This window comes from Bombina bombina, chromosome 4, assembly GCF_027579735.1.
Source record: "Bombina bombina isolate aBomBom1 chromosome 4, aBomBom1.pri, whole genome shotgun sequence".
Lineage (NCBI taxonomy): Eukaryota > Metazoa > Chordata > Amphibia > Anura > Bombinatoridae > Bombina > Bombina bombina.
This window is the reverse complement of record NC_069502.1, coordinates 1,003,093,324-1,003,108,556: the sequence shown is the minus strand read 5'-3', so window position 1 is coordinate 1,003,108,556 and position 15,233 is coordinate 1,003,093,324. Positions and strand designations below refer to the sequence as shown.

Here is a 15,233-nt window from a genome sequence, read left to right as displayed (position 1 = left end):
CGCCATTAGGACGGAATAAAACGTCTTAGCCGTTTGGCTGTCCTGAAGCAAACTGTGCTTCCAGAATTGGATCGCCGTCTGGAGGGGGTGCCTAGCGTCAGTGGGACGCCCCCTAACCCAATCCCATTATTGAAATGTCGTGATCGCGTGCACGATAACAGGATTTCAATTTGTCTACATCGGAACGTTGTTCTGATGTAGACAAATTAACCCTGTCATCAAAGGGTTGAAAATTAAATCACGCGGTCATCAATGTGATCAAGTGATTTCAAGGATGGGATTGGATCATGGGGGACTTCCTATGATTAGGCACGCTCCCCAGTCCGAGTTCCCATTCTGAAAATGCAGGACTTGACATCATTCCTAATGACGTTAAAGCCCAGTGCTGTTAGGATGGCATGGAACTTCCTAACGGCATTAAGGGGTTACTATAACAGTTATTTAAAACTGGGGAATGGGTAATAAAGGGATTATTTATCTTTTTAAACAGCAACACTTATGTATACTGTGCCTTTAAATAAATATAGACTTTTATTTGCATTAGTGATTTGTACCTGTATTAAAACAAAGAAAACAAAACATACAAACCTTTTATATAATTAGAGACACCTAAAAAAATGGGCGTTTGAGCACATGAAAATGCCCTGATCAATTTTTCTTTGTTCTCTTGATATCGTTACAGGTAGCCCTCAGTTTACGCCGGGGTTAGGTTCCAGAAGGACTGGTTGTAAATTGAAACCCAGTTTATAATGTAAGTCAATGGGAAGTGAGGGAGTTAGGTTCCAGGCCCCTCTCAAAATTGTCATAAGTAACACCTAATACATTATTTTTAGTCTTTGAAATGAAGACTTTAAATGCTAAACAGCATTATAAACCTAATAAAATAATCACACAACACAGAATATATAATTAAACTAAGTTAAATGAACAAAAACATTTGCTAAACATCATTATAAACCTAATAAAATAATCACACAACACGGACTTCACTTGCATTTTTCGGCAAACAGTTCTTTCTATGCATTCCAATCTGGACTGATTTATAGACAGGAAGATCTCGTTCCTTTGAAATCTGCTTGATAGTTCAGGTCTAGTTAAACCGATTAGTTTCAGCTTGCTTGGCTTTGCTGCAGCACAAGCAAACAGCTCCACCTACTGGCTATTTTAATAAATGCACTGCTTCTCAATGCTTTTCAATAGCAGTCACATGACTGGAAAAAAAAGGTTGTTTTTCTGAAACGGTGTAAATTGAACCGTTGTAAAACGAGGGCGACCTGTATTTGAAAAAGCAGGAATGTAAGCTTATGAGCTGGCCCATCTTTGGTTCAGCACCTGGGTATAACTTGCTGATTGGTGGCTAAATGTACCCACCAATCAGCAAGCGCTATCCAGGGTTCTGAACCAAAAATGGGCCAGCTCGAAGCTTACGTTCCTGCTTTTTCAAATAAAGATAGCAAGAGAACAAATTGATAATAGGAGTAAATTAGAAAGTAGCTTAAAATTGCATGGTCTATCTTGATCATGACTGAAAAAAATTGGGTTCGGTATCCCAAATCACCTCTAAGTGTGGTATGCAGTAGTTATTTAACCCCTTCCTTGCTCAGAACACACATGGCAAACGATTAGTTGTTGTGTCATTTTAGTGATTAAACATCTTTTATTAACTGATAAAAGCATCACAGCTGTAAGTTTTAATCGGCAACTACTGTAGCTTGCCTCACGCAATAAAATGTGCTTTAGCTTAAAGGGAAACTGAACCCAAAATTTTTTTCTTTCGCGATTCAGATAGAGCATGAAATTTTAAGCAACTTTCTAATCTATTATCAAATTTTCCTCATTCTCTTGGTATCTTTATTTGAAATGCAAGAATGTAAGTTTAGATGCCGGCCCATTTTTGGTGAGCAACCTGGGTTGTTGCTGATTGGTGGATAAATTCATCCACCAATAAAAAGTGCTGTCCAGAGTTCTGAACCCCCAAGAAAGCTTAGATGCATTCTTTTTCAAATAAAGATAGCAAGAGAACAAAGAGAAATTGATAACAGGAGTAAATTAGAAAGTTGCTTAAAATTGCATGCTCTATCTGAATCACAAAAGAAAAAAATTGGGTTCAGTGTCTTTTTTTAAGGTTTGAAAAATCCCATGTTAGTTTACCCTGCTCCTAATATTTACTTCTGCCATATACATTATTTAGTCATTCTACAATTATCTTAGTATAAAAGTTCTTGCTGGCTCCTAAGTTTTCTAAAATTGCTTTGACTCATTTCTGCAACTAGCAACCATCTTCATTTAGAAATTATAAATACAGACTCTGTGAGTTTGGTAAGTGGTTATACGGTTACATTTTGTCAGTCTTCTATACATAGTAAAATAAAAACAAATGTATAGATTGTTGCAATTGGCAAGAGAATAAAGCAAATTTGAACATTATAAATGAGTTGTAAAGTTGTTTAAAATTATATGTTCTATTTGAATTTTGAAAAACCATTTTTTTGTTTTAGGTCCCTTTTTAGAGAAACTAACGGGAAATCCATGTTTTTTAAACAGATCATCCCTAGAGATACATTGCTTAGTGGTTAATAAAGACAACTGTGTTTGTGGACAGATACACCTAAAACTGGTTGTTTTTTGGACAGTAACATAAACTGCTAAAAAGAAAAACAAATAAATACATTTTATAATTCCTTTGTTTGGATGCAGCAAAGGGGGAAAAAGTTCCTTTGTGCTACATTTGAGTTCCAGGGATAGAGCTTTCAGAACATTTTAAACCGTAATTTGTTTTTGTGAAAGTTCTAGTAATAAACAATTAGCTGAATATTCCCCTTGAATGAATGAATGAATACATGGTGAGATTTAACAAGTTGTAGATCAAGTAGCGTTTCTGAATTTCCTGGAGCCTGGCAGCCATTACCCTTAAAATTATACTATTATTATTATTATTCGTCATTATCAATGTCAGCGTACGTGTACCAAACCCAGTACCAGGCAAAATAAAAAATCTGCCTCCTTGATTCACTGGTTGGTTCTTGCATTAGGTATTAATTTCATACTCTAGAGCAGTGCTTCTTAAAGGGCCATTATAGTAAAAAAAAAAATGTACATGACCTAATCCGTTAGCACATGTCATTTTAAGACTATCGACCCTAGACTGTTGGTTAAACATACAGTAGAAATACCACTTGGGACTGAAACGCTGCTGATCCAATCAGCAGAACCAGTTCCACATGAGTTGTGTGACTAGCGTTGCTCGATTGGATCAGCAATGTTTTCTGCTCAGGACCATCAGTGCTCTGAGTTGCAAGCTGTATTTTTACTGTGTGTTCAACCCTTTAGCGGGAGTTAAAGAGACATGAAACCCAAATATTTTCTTTCATTATTCAGATAGAACATACAAAGCAACTTTGCCATTTACTTCTATTATCACTTTCACTTAATTCACTTAGTATCCATTATTGAAGGTGCAGCAATGCACTAGTGGGAGCTAGCTAAACACATCAGTAAACCAATCACATGAAGCATATATGTGCAGCCACCAATCAGTAGCTTGCTCCTAGCTCTTGAACATACCTAGGTATCCTTTTCAACAAAGGATACCAAGAGAACAAAGCAAATGAGATAATCTAAGTAGAACCACAATTCCAAAAAAGTTGGTACAGTATGGAAAATGCAAAAAAAACAAACATAGAGTAATTTGAAAAGTCAATTCACCCTGTACTATATTTCTATATTGGAAACACATTAACACATTATTTGATGTTTTACTTTGTGAATTTAATGTTTGTTTTTTTTTTTGTTTTTTAATATACTAATTTTTAAGCTGACCGCAACACACTCCAAAAAAGTTGGCACAGTTGACTGTTTTCCACAGTGTAACATCACCTTTTCTTTTAATGATACTTATACCTTTCCAGTCCCCACCTCCTGTTTCTCACCCTCCTACCCTCTAGATTGTAAGTTCCCACGGAAACAGGGCCCTCAATTCCCCCTGTATTTGTTTGTTAAACTGTTTCTGGTGTCTTTTTTTTTTTTATATTGTACTGTACTTTTATCTTTGTACCCATGGACAGCGCTGTGGAATCTGTTGGCGCTTTATAAATAAAGAATAATAATTAAGCGTTTGGGCACTGAAGATACCAGTTGGTTACGTTTAGCAAGCAGAATTTTCCCCTATTCATCCATTATGCATGTCTTCAGCTGCGCAACTGTACGGCGCCTTCATTGCCTTATTTTGCGCTTCATAATGCAATACACATTCTCAATCGGAGACAGGTCAGGACGCAGGCCATGCTAGCACCTGCACACTCTCTCTGCTTACTCAACCATGCGCTTGTAATCTAGGCAAGTCTGTGGCGCTTCTGGACAGTGCTGATGTATCGCTTCGGCTTTGCATAGTAAAGCCTAACTTGCATCTGTGGATGCAGCGACGAATGGATTATTCACTGACGTATCTGTTTGTAGATCGGCGAACCTCGACCAATCCTTGCTCTTTAAGGACAAGGCCTTTTTTGGAGGCTCCTTATATACTATGATTACATGATTGCCTCACCTGTTTCACATCACCTTCTTATTTTAACTTGTCACATTGCTATTAGTCCTAAATTACCCCTGTCCAAACTTGTTTGGAACGTGTTGCAGTCATCAGATTTGAAATCGTGTATATTTTCAAAAATACATTAAATTCACAATAATAAAAATGTGTTTTTTTGGGGGGTTTTAAAAAAAAAAAAATAATATTGAGAAAATAAATAAATGTGTACAGGACATATAAAGATAACAATATAGCAATCATTTGATGTACAAAAATAATGCTAATCCTCATTTTTCAACCTCTAAAAAACGCTGTTACAGGACACTCTTGGACCTTATCTGCTAAAAAATAAATACAAACAAGAAACAATATGCATCTGAGATAGAATAGTAAGGTATAAAGCATAACATATTTTGATATTATAGATGCATAAACCAAAGCTGATCTCCGCAACTTAACAAGACTCACACATTAACATTTAAGTGGCATTTTGTATGCTCTCAAAATAGACACATAAGCAATAAGAAGGCCGTTCATACTTCTCCCTTATCATACTGTTTTACATGTTTTAATTAGCTATACTTACTCTTTCCGTAAGAAGAGTTGTGTGCTATTTCTGGAACAAGGGTCCAGGCGATGTTTCCTAATAGAGCAAAACCATTCAAAGTGCACTGTCAATATATGGCTCCTGTCCTTGCAAGTGTATAATTTATTACTGAGAACCGAGGTGCAACCCCGGCCGCAGGCCACAAAATGGTTCCAGCCAAGCCCTATCTTTTCATTGCTGAGTCAAGGCTTTATTTTGTATTTGTGATCCTTCTCTGATTGTTAGGGGCTCCGTGGGGGCCCCCCTAACCCCCACTGAGAGCGATCAGGGATACATAGAAGTATTACTAGCATTTCAGTGCCTCCTAGAGGACAATAATAGGAGTGTTGTGTCAAAATACATTTGGTCTATTTTCTATATCATTCAGTTCTAGCGAAATACACCATTTAATATGAGCCTCAAAGCTAATGTGCAAATGAATACATGCATAACAACTCGTGATAATGGTATTTTAAAAAGACATAAACATAGAAAGCCAACTTGAATATTACTGATTTTGCCATTTTCTTTAGTCATTGCTGGTCTGTACCCAACAATCACTTATGGGCACTCTAACCCCCTTCAAAATATAACAGCAAGGATAGATCGACTCTGGTGTCCACCAGACTAGTAAGCGGTAAGTCACCAGCACGTCTTTTCACCCGGCTAGTATGGTTCATATCCAGGTATTTACCCAGAACCGTCTCTGTGTGTAGGTCGGGCGCGAAGCCAGGCAGCATAGTGAGTGCTCCTTCACAGAATGCGGGATCTCTGGTCCCGAACCCGATTGCAGGTACCGCATGTCTGTCGTTAGTATGCTGTTGTACAGGCATCGATGTAATCTTATTGCATAGTTGCGTGGGTTGTCCCTTCACCGGTATATAGGTTAGGTCAGACTCTCCATGCTGCAAAACCGTTTCAGCCTTATGTACTATAGTTGGTTGGTCCGATAGTTTTACATGGTCAGTCCCTTTTACCCTATTGATGAGGAGCTGCAAATCTCGCTCTGAGGGTGCTTTATCAATCAAAGCCTGTAACATAGCTTCCAACTTGGCAAAGCGATTGTCCGTCATATCACAAAGCTCCCTGATCTCCATTGTGGTATTCTTTTGTAGCCGATTTCTCTTTGATGCAAGTATATCGTGAAAAATGTTTTTTTAATATAGTACAGGTTGAATTGAATTTTCAAATTTGTCTTTTTTTTTATTCTTTTTTTTCTCTCCATACTGTCCCATCTTTTTAGGAATTGGGGTTGTAAAAAGGAAAGTTGTTTAAAATTGTATACTCTATCTGAATCATGAAAGAGAAAATGTTTGGGTTTCATGTCCCTTTAAACACACAGTAGTCTAGTCTTAAAATTGCCTGCTCTAATGGATTAGAGTATTTGTAATTTTTTTTTTTTTACTGTAATGACCCTTTAAACTGTTTATTTTTTTTGTGACCCACATTATTATAATATAGTCCCAAACAAACACCTTGTCAGACAGGTATGCAATTTTTGTTTATCGTATCAATATATCACATGTAAGGGTATTATTGGCAAAAACAAATACTTTTACCAATCACTAATAGACTCACGGTCTAACTCCATTTACCTACCATGTCTGCTTTTCCCCCTTGTGTGTGGTGTGGGGCACCTGAAACTCAGTGAATACTCTACATGTTTTCAGCAGTGTGCACAAAAAATGGTTTTTGCAATTGTTTGCCAAGTGACAAAAATGTGTACGCTCATTTAAAGAGGTACATTAGCTGTGCGCTTACCCCCAGTTTAAAAAGCACAGAGTACATGTTTTATACAATTTACACATTTTATAAATAAATACCTGCTAATACTCTGCTAATAGATATGTTTGAATCATTTTTTTAGCAGATTTCAGTTTTTATATTTGTTTTTCAGGTTTTCTACTATGCAAACTCTATTTGTAAGAAGAAAAAATCAATTCAAGGTGAGTTGCACATAGAGGGCTCCTTTAAGAAGTTGTACTTATGTCTTCGTTTTGACACACGGCCATTCTGTTCTGTTGTGACACCAGTACGTGTATTTTTAGTTTACTTCCGCTTTTGTAGTAACAGGTTAACTTTAACAAGAAAGTCAAACTAAAATAAATGCAGTTTAAGAACTGGTTAAGCCCTTAAATGAATGTAAAGGGACATGGAACCCAATTATTTTTTTTATTTATTTTATGATTCAGATAGAGCATTTTTAGTGATTTTAAGCAAATTTCCAATTTACCTCTTTAAATTAATTTATTTTGTTATCTTTTTATCATTTGTTGAAAATGAGACCTAGGTAGGCTCAGGAGCTGCTGATTGGGGGCAGCACCATATATTCCTCATGTTATTGGCTCACCCAGTGCGTTCTCCCAGTAGTGCATTGCTGCTTTATCCGCAAAGGATACCAAGCAAATTAGATAACAGAAGAAAACTGGAAAGTTGTTGAAAATTGCATTTTCTATCTGTATCATGAATGAAAAATGATGGATTTTATGTCCCCTTTCTTTCATCATTTGACAGACCATTCAGTTAAAAAAATAAAGTTTCCCATTTACTTATCAAATTTGCTTTGTTCTCATCGTATTCTTTGTTAATAGTGGGTAACAGAAGTTCATTTGGGTTTCATGCCCCTTTAAAATTGGCAGTTGAAAGTTAGCAGTTAAAAGTACGAAAAAAATATATGAAAAAAAAAAATAAAATTTAAAAACTGTGATTATATTTGATAATTGAGATGTTATTTGATAATGACCTACGGGTGGGAATTGGAGTATAGCATACGAAAAATGATCCTAATTTGGTTTACTATTAATAATTGATAAATGTGTTCAGCCACTATAAAATAATAACACTAATATGATAAATACTATGATTCTACATGAGTGAGGGGAGACATTGGATTAGTCAAGGGTTGCAACAATGATTAAATATAGGATAATATTTAATATAACAAATCATAAAAAATGACGAATATTCTAAAAAGATGCCGGCATCGAAATATTACAATAATTTATAATAGTTAAAAAAGTAAAGACAATGACAATTCAGCAAAAAGTGTATAATAACAAGTTTGTTCCAAAGTGGCTTTGGATATATTCTAGCAGTAGAAAAAAAAACTTGATACAATGTATCTGCTAGATGGTCTTTTGTAAATACCATGAAGTCTGCTATACAATCCTATATTTCTATCAACGATGTCCCAAATAAAGGTAATAAAGTTCCAGATGCACAATGTGTCACTAATATGTGTACCTTAGTTCTCCGGATGGATATGGAGTGTCTCCGTTATTAAAATGTTCCAGAGATTGAAGAATCTGTGTGAATAAAGTGCTGTTGTTGATGCAAACCATCGATGTTCTAGACAAACAACTGTGTCTGATCTGACAATGAATTGGTTCCGGTTGTAAGGTCAGAAGGGCTCCGTTTGTATAGATTGGAGATTGCAATTCTTAACAATTTTTAGCAATTGCTGTTGCACTAACGAAGTTAGTGTATGATAGGATGAACAGGTCTTAATTGAAATAGTAGATCCTGGGACAGGGATTACACATTTGGAGACTATTCAGATGTTACAGAAATAGCTTGATGTACCTGCCCTAACTACTCAACAATATGACCGCACCAGCTGTGTACAAGTAAATACGTTGTGTCCGAAGTAAGGAAATTTCCTTACTTCGGACACAACGTATTTACTTGTACACAGCTGGTGCCGTCATATTGTTTAGTAGTTAGGGCAGGTACATCAAGCTATTTCTGTAACATCTGAATAGTCTCCAAATGTGTAATCCCTGTCCCAGGATCTACTATTTCAATTAAGACTTGTTCATCCTATCATACACTAACTTCGTTAGTGCAACAGCAATTGCTAAAAATTGTTAAGAATTGCAATCTCCAATCTATACAAACGGAGCCCTTCTGACCTTACAACCGGAACCAATTCATTGTCAGATCAGACACAATTGTTTGTCTAGAACATCGATGGTTTGCATCAACAACAGCACTTTATTCACACAGATTCTTCAATCTCTGGAACATTTTAATAACGGAGACACTCCATATCCATCCGGAGAACTAAGGTACACATATTAGTCACACATTGTGCATCTGGAACTTTATTACCTTTTTTTGGGACATCGTTGATAGATATATAGGATTGTATAGCAGACTTCATGGTATTTACAAAAGACCATCTAGCAGATACATTGTATCAAGTTTTTTTTTTTTCTACTGCTAGAATATATCCGAAGCCACTTTGGAACAAACTTGTTATTATACACTTTTTGCTGAATTGTCATTGTCTTTACTTTTTTAACTATTATAAATTATTGTAATATTTCGATGCCGGCATCTTTTTAGAAGATTTGTCATTTTTTATGATTTGTTATATTAAATATTATCCTATATTTAATCATTGTTGCAACCCTTGACTAATCCAATGTCTCCCCTCACTCATCTAGAATCATAGTATTTATCATATTAGTGTTATATTATTTTTTAGTAGCTGAACACATTTATCAATTAATAGTAAACCAAATTAGGATCATTTTTCGTATGCTATACTCCAATTCCCACCCGTAGGTGGGAATTGGAGTATATGTTAATTGGGGACATATATTTAGGCATGTGTTAAATGGGATATATTAAGACGGTTTAAATTGCATGTTTGTGCATACCTTAAAGGGACAGTAAACTATTAAAGTGTAAAATAATATTTATGGGTAGTAAAAACAATTTGCAATATACTTTGCTAATATACTTATTTCCTATAATTAAAGTGATGAACGTTTCAAAATCTCTCGTGAATTTTAGACTCCAAACTTGCTATATTCCACACAGTCATTGTTTGCTCACTCTAGTATCATACTAACATCTGCCCCTAATTGGCCTCATCAGGGGAGATAAGATAAGTGAAAGCTAACCTACAACATCCATTTGTTTACACCTAATTTTTCAGTATTTAAACCGCTAATTTAATTTTTAAAAATACATGTTCATAGAAGTCTCAGGGTAATATTTGCTTTATATACATCATTATCTCTAGCATTTATGTAGTGTTTTAATGCCCCATCAAATTTATGAAAAGCTTTTTCATTAGCTGACAAGGAGTGCTACCCAAGAACAAAAAATCCCATTACAACTGCGTAACCCACTTTTTTAGAATTTGTTCCAACAATTTTCCTTTTAAAACAGCCTTGCTGTTCTAAGCAAACTGGCTTCTGTTTACTGTAGTCAGTAGACCATGTTGCAGTGGCTTACTGCCTCATCATTTAATTTTCTTGGTTATTCAAGAGTATTATAGTAATACTTATTATTAGCATTGTTTATAAGCTGAGACAAAGCTGGATTATTCCTTCTAAAAAAACAATGGAATAATTAACTTGCAAATGAGAAGTTAACTGCGATTTCGCATGATGCAGGACATGAAATTCCTATTTAAAGTGCGATAAAACATTTGAACTGAGGTAAAAGTGTGGGGGGGGGGAGTATGAAAAGCGATAAATCTAAGGATATCATAAAGGGAGCGTATGACAGCTGTGATAATAAAAAATAATAATAAACACTCCTGTGAGTGAAAGAGAGAGAAGAGGTGGGAATCGAATGCAATATAAAAACATATAAAGATGCATATATGTTATGTCCCAAAATGTCTTTGGTAAAGATAATCAAGTGGTATTATAAACGGAGAGCTCCTCTTGTATCCCACAGTGTGATTGTTAGGCTGCACAAAGATATATAAGAAAGACAAGGGGAACCTCATTGTGTAACTTGTAAAAAAATGGTGTATGTATGAATACTACTCACAAGACTGTTCGCACCCTAGGTAAATAAGGTGCATACAAGTAGTCAGTACGCTGAAGACACGGATATATCCAGCAACAAAAGTATCAGCGTGACCGGCAAAGGGAGCAGGAGAGAACCGCCATGTGGCTGCAAATGTAAAGTCCAAGTAGTGGACGTTTGTAAAAACCACAAAACCGGGTCGTGGTAAAAAGCTTCTTAATTGAAACATTGCAACGTGTTTCTCAGCCAAAACAAAAGGCAGTTTCATCAGGTATAAAAACAAGTAATGGAAGGACTCTATTTGAATCTAAAATGATCCGGAAGTGATTGATACAAAAAGTTCACCATTGTGATACTTTGTATTATTCTGATGGAACTAGAAAGTAACACTAATGGTTACAAAAGTAGATAAAAATAACAAATAATGACAGTGAAAAACACTGGGTGTGGTAATAAAAATAATGTAAAAAATCGGAAGTACAATAAAATTAAAAATGTGTGTGTAATAGAAGACAGCACTCAATGGGCTTAAAGAATAGCAATAGTAGCTTTTATTTACGTGACGTTTCGGGGATAGCTCCCCTTCATTAGACCAACAATGAAATGTGATAAGCAAACATTTATGCCCTCTAAGACCCTCCCCCAGTGAGCAGAAATTGTGCCAAAATGGTTGTCACGGCAACCAGCTACTGTAACACCAAAATATATCCAATTACCGATACAAATAAATTAATTCCTAATGTATAATAAACAACAGCAGACTAGCTCCCAGCATGATACAAACAACACATTCCAACTCTACTACATAGCAACAGAAGAGGTAATTTTAATTGTCACAATTTCAACTGTAAAGCTTGTAAATCCATCATTATTGGCAACAACTTCTTCTTTTCTAGCAGTACGCTAAAAACATTTGAAATTCATTTTTATGCCACTTGCAGAACCAAATGGGTTGTGTATGTACTTAACTGTAACCTTTGCAAACAGCAGTATGTAGGTCAAACCTCCAGAGAATTCAGAGACAGGGTCAGGGAGCACCTGAAAGATGTTGATATGTCAACAAAAATTCAGCAGTTGCTAAGCACTTCAATGGCCTGCACCTAACTGGTGTCCCTAGTTTTGGAGTGCAGATCATTGAGGTGGTACACAAGCCTACCAGAGGAGGAGACAGACATAAACTACTAACAAAAAGGGAGCTTTTCTGGATTTTGAAGTTAGACACTAGATACCCTAAAGGTATCAATTTAGAATGGGATATCTCCTATTTCATAGATTAAAGTATTCTTTTTCATATCTTTTTTTTTTTCATATCGTTTTTCATATCATTTATATCGCATACAAGCAAATTACATAGTCTATCAAGCGATTACTTATATTTTTGTTTTCAAGATTGTAAATAGTTAACTATTGAAAAATGATATTGATCCATTTAATACATAATTGTGTGTGAATTATTTTCATATGTCCTAGTTTCGCCAATATACCTGTTTGACTATTTGTAATAGATACATATCGTCCTAGGCTCAATTTTGATAGCTATGGATTTGTTTCTTATATTGCTAATCAGGCATTTCTCTTAAGTGTATACAGTCCACGGATCATCCATTACTTATGGGATATTCTCCTTCCCAACAGGAAGTTGCAAGAGGATCACCCCAGCAGAGCTGCTATATAGCTCCTCCCCTAACTGCCATATCCAGTCATTCTCTTGCAACCCTCAACATAGATGGAGGTCGTGAGAGGAGTGTGGTGTTTTATACTTAATTAATTCTTCAATCAAAAGTTTGTTATTTTTAAATGGCACCGGAGTGTGCTGTTTTTTCTCAGGCAGTATTTGGAAGAAGAATCTGCCTGCGTTTTCTATGATCTTAGCAGAAGTAACTAAGATCTACTGGCTGTTCTCACACATTCTGAGGAGTGGGGTAACTTCAGAAAGGGAATGGCGTGCGGGGTCTCCTGCAACTATGGTATGTGCAGTAAAATATTTTTCTAAGGAATGGAATTGACTAAGAAAATACTGCTGATACCGAAGTAATGTAAGTAAAGCCTTAAATGCAGCGAAAGCGACTGGTATCAGGCTTATTAATGTATGTGCAGTAAAATAATTTTCTAAGGAATGGAATTTGACTAAGAAAATGCTGCTAATACTGAAGTAATGTAGTAAAGCCTTAAATGCAGTAGAAGCGACTGGTATCGGGCTTATCAATAGAGATACATACTTTTTAAAAAAGGATGTTTAAAACGTTTGCTGGCATGTTTAATCGTTTTTTGAGGTACATTGGTGATAAAACTTATTGGGGCATAATTTCCACATGGCTGACTTATTTTCTGCATAGAAACAGTTAACTGAGGCCTCCCACTGTTGTAATAATGAGTGGGAGGGGCCTATTTTAGCGCTTTTTTGTGCAGTTAAAATTACAAAATGAATCATCCAGATTCCCTCAGCAGTCCCATGAATACTACAGGACATCTCTAAAGGGCTAAAAAGACTTCCAAAATCGTTTATAGGGAAGGAAATCCACAGCTCAGCTGTGGCAGTTTTGTTGTGTCTGTTAAAAAACGTCTGTCGTTTTTTTTTTTTTTTTTTTTATCTGTTTATTGCATTAAGGGGTTAATCATCCATTTGCAAGTGGGTGCAATGCTCTGCTGACTTGTTACATACACTGTAAAAATTTTGTTAGTGTAACTGCCTTTTTTCACTGTTATTTCAAATTTTGTCAAAACTTGTTTCTCTTAAAGGCACAGTAACGTTTTTTATATTGCTTGTTAACTTTCTTTAAAGTGTTTTCCAAGCTTGCTAGTCTCATTGCTAGTCTGTACAAACATGTCTGAAACTGAGGATACTTGTTCATTATGTTTAAAAGCCATGGTGGAGCCCCATAGGAGAATGTGTACTAATGTATTGATTTCACCTTAAACAGTAAAGATCAGTCTTTATCTATAAAAGAATTGTCACCAGAGGGGTCTGTCGAGGGGGAAGTTATGCCGACTAACTCTCCCCACGTGTCAGACCCTTCGCCTCCCGCTCAAGGGACGCATGCTAATATGGCGCCAAGTACATCAGGGACGCCCATAGCGATTAATTTGCAGGACATGGCTGCAATCATGAATAATACCCTGTCAGAGGTATTATCCAGATTGCCTGAATTGAGAGGCAAGCGCGATAGCTCTGGGGTTAGACGAGATACAGAGCGCGTAGATGCTGTAGAGCCATGTCTGATACTGCGTCACAATATGCAGAACCTGAGGACGGAGAGCTTCAGTCTGTGGGTGACGTCTCTGATTCGGGGAGACCTGATTCAGAGATTTCTAATTCTAAATTTAAGCTTGAGAACCTCTGTGTATTGCTTGGGGAGGTATTAGCTGCTCTGAATGACTGTGACACAATTGCAGTGCCAGAGAAATTGTGTAGGCTGGATAAATACTATGCAGTACCGGTGAGTACTGATGTTTTTCCAATACCTAAAAGGCTTACAGAAATTATTAGTAAGGAGGGATAGGCCCGGTGTGTCCTTTTCCCCACCTCCTATATTTAGAATAATGTTTCCAATAGATGCCACTACACGGGACTTATGGCAGACTGTCCCTAAGGTGGAGGGAGCAGTTTCTACTTTAGCAAAGCGTACCACTATCCCGGTTGAGGACAGTTGTGCTTTTTCAGATCCAATGGATAAAAAATTGAAGGGTTACCTTAAGAAAATGTTTATTCAACAAGGTTTTATTTTACAGCCCCTTGCATGCATTGCGCCTGTCACTGCTGCGGCGGCATTCTGGTTTGAGGCCCTGGAAGAGGCCATCCATACAGCTCCGTTGACTGAAATTGTTGACAAGCTTAGAACTCTTAAGCTAGCTAATTCATTTGTTTCTGATGCCATTGTTCATTTGACTAAACTAACGGCTAAGTATTCAGGATTCGCCATCCAGGCGCGTAGGGCGCTATGGCTCAAATCCTGGTCAGCTGATGTGACTTCAAAAGTCTAAATTACTCAACATTCCTTTCAAGGGGCAGACCTTATTCGGGCCTGGTTTGAAAGAAATTATTGCTGACATTACTGCAGGTAAGGGTCATTCCCTTCCGCAGGACAGGGCCAAATCAAAGGCCAAACAGTCTAATTCTTGTGCATTTCGAAATTCCAAGGCAGGTGCAGCATCAACTTCCTCCGCTTCAAGACAAAAGGAACTTTTGCTCAATCTAAACAGGCCTGGAAACCTAACCAGTCCTGGAACAAAGGCAAGCAGGCCAGAAAGCCTGCTGCTGCCTCTAAGACAGCATGAAGGAATGGCCCCCTATCCGGCGACGGATCTAGTAGGGGGCAGATTTTTTCTCTGCGCCCAGGCGTGGACAAGAGA

At 36.8% G+C, this 15,233-nt stretch overlaps 1 protein-coding gene across 3 annotated transcripts in view; it reads left to right on the top strand.

Moving 5' to 3' along the window:
- SYS1 (SYS1 golgi trafficking protein) overlaps window positions 1-15,233 on the top strand; it is a 58,798-nt gene that overhangs the window by 3,963 nt on the left and 39,602 nt on the right. Inside the window, exons 2-3 of one of the 3 annotated variants that reach the window (XM_053712085.1) lie at window positions 683-751; window positions 7,009-7,057. The exons of 1 other annotated variant lie outside the window; for it this stretch is intronic. The gene's annotated coding sequence lies outside the window, so the exon portion shown is untranslated. The remainder of the gene's footprint in view (window positions 1-682; window positions 752-7,008; window positions 7,058-15,233) is intronic. One more of the 3 variants, XM_053712084.1, reaches the window with a different exon arrangement.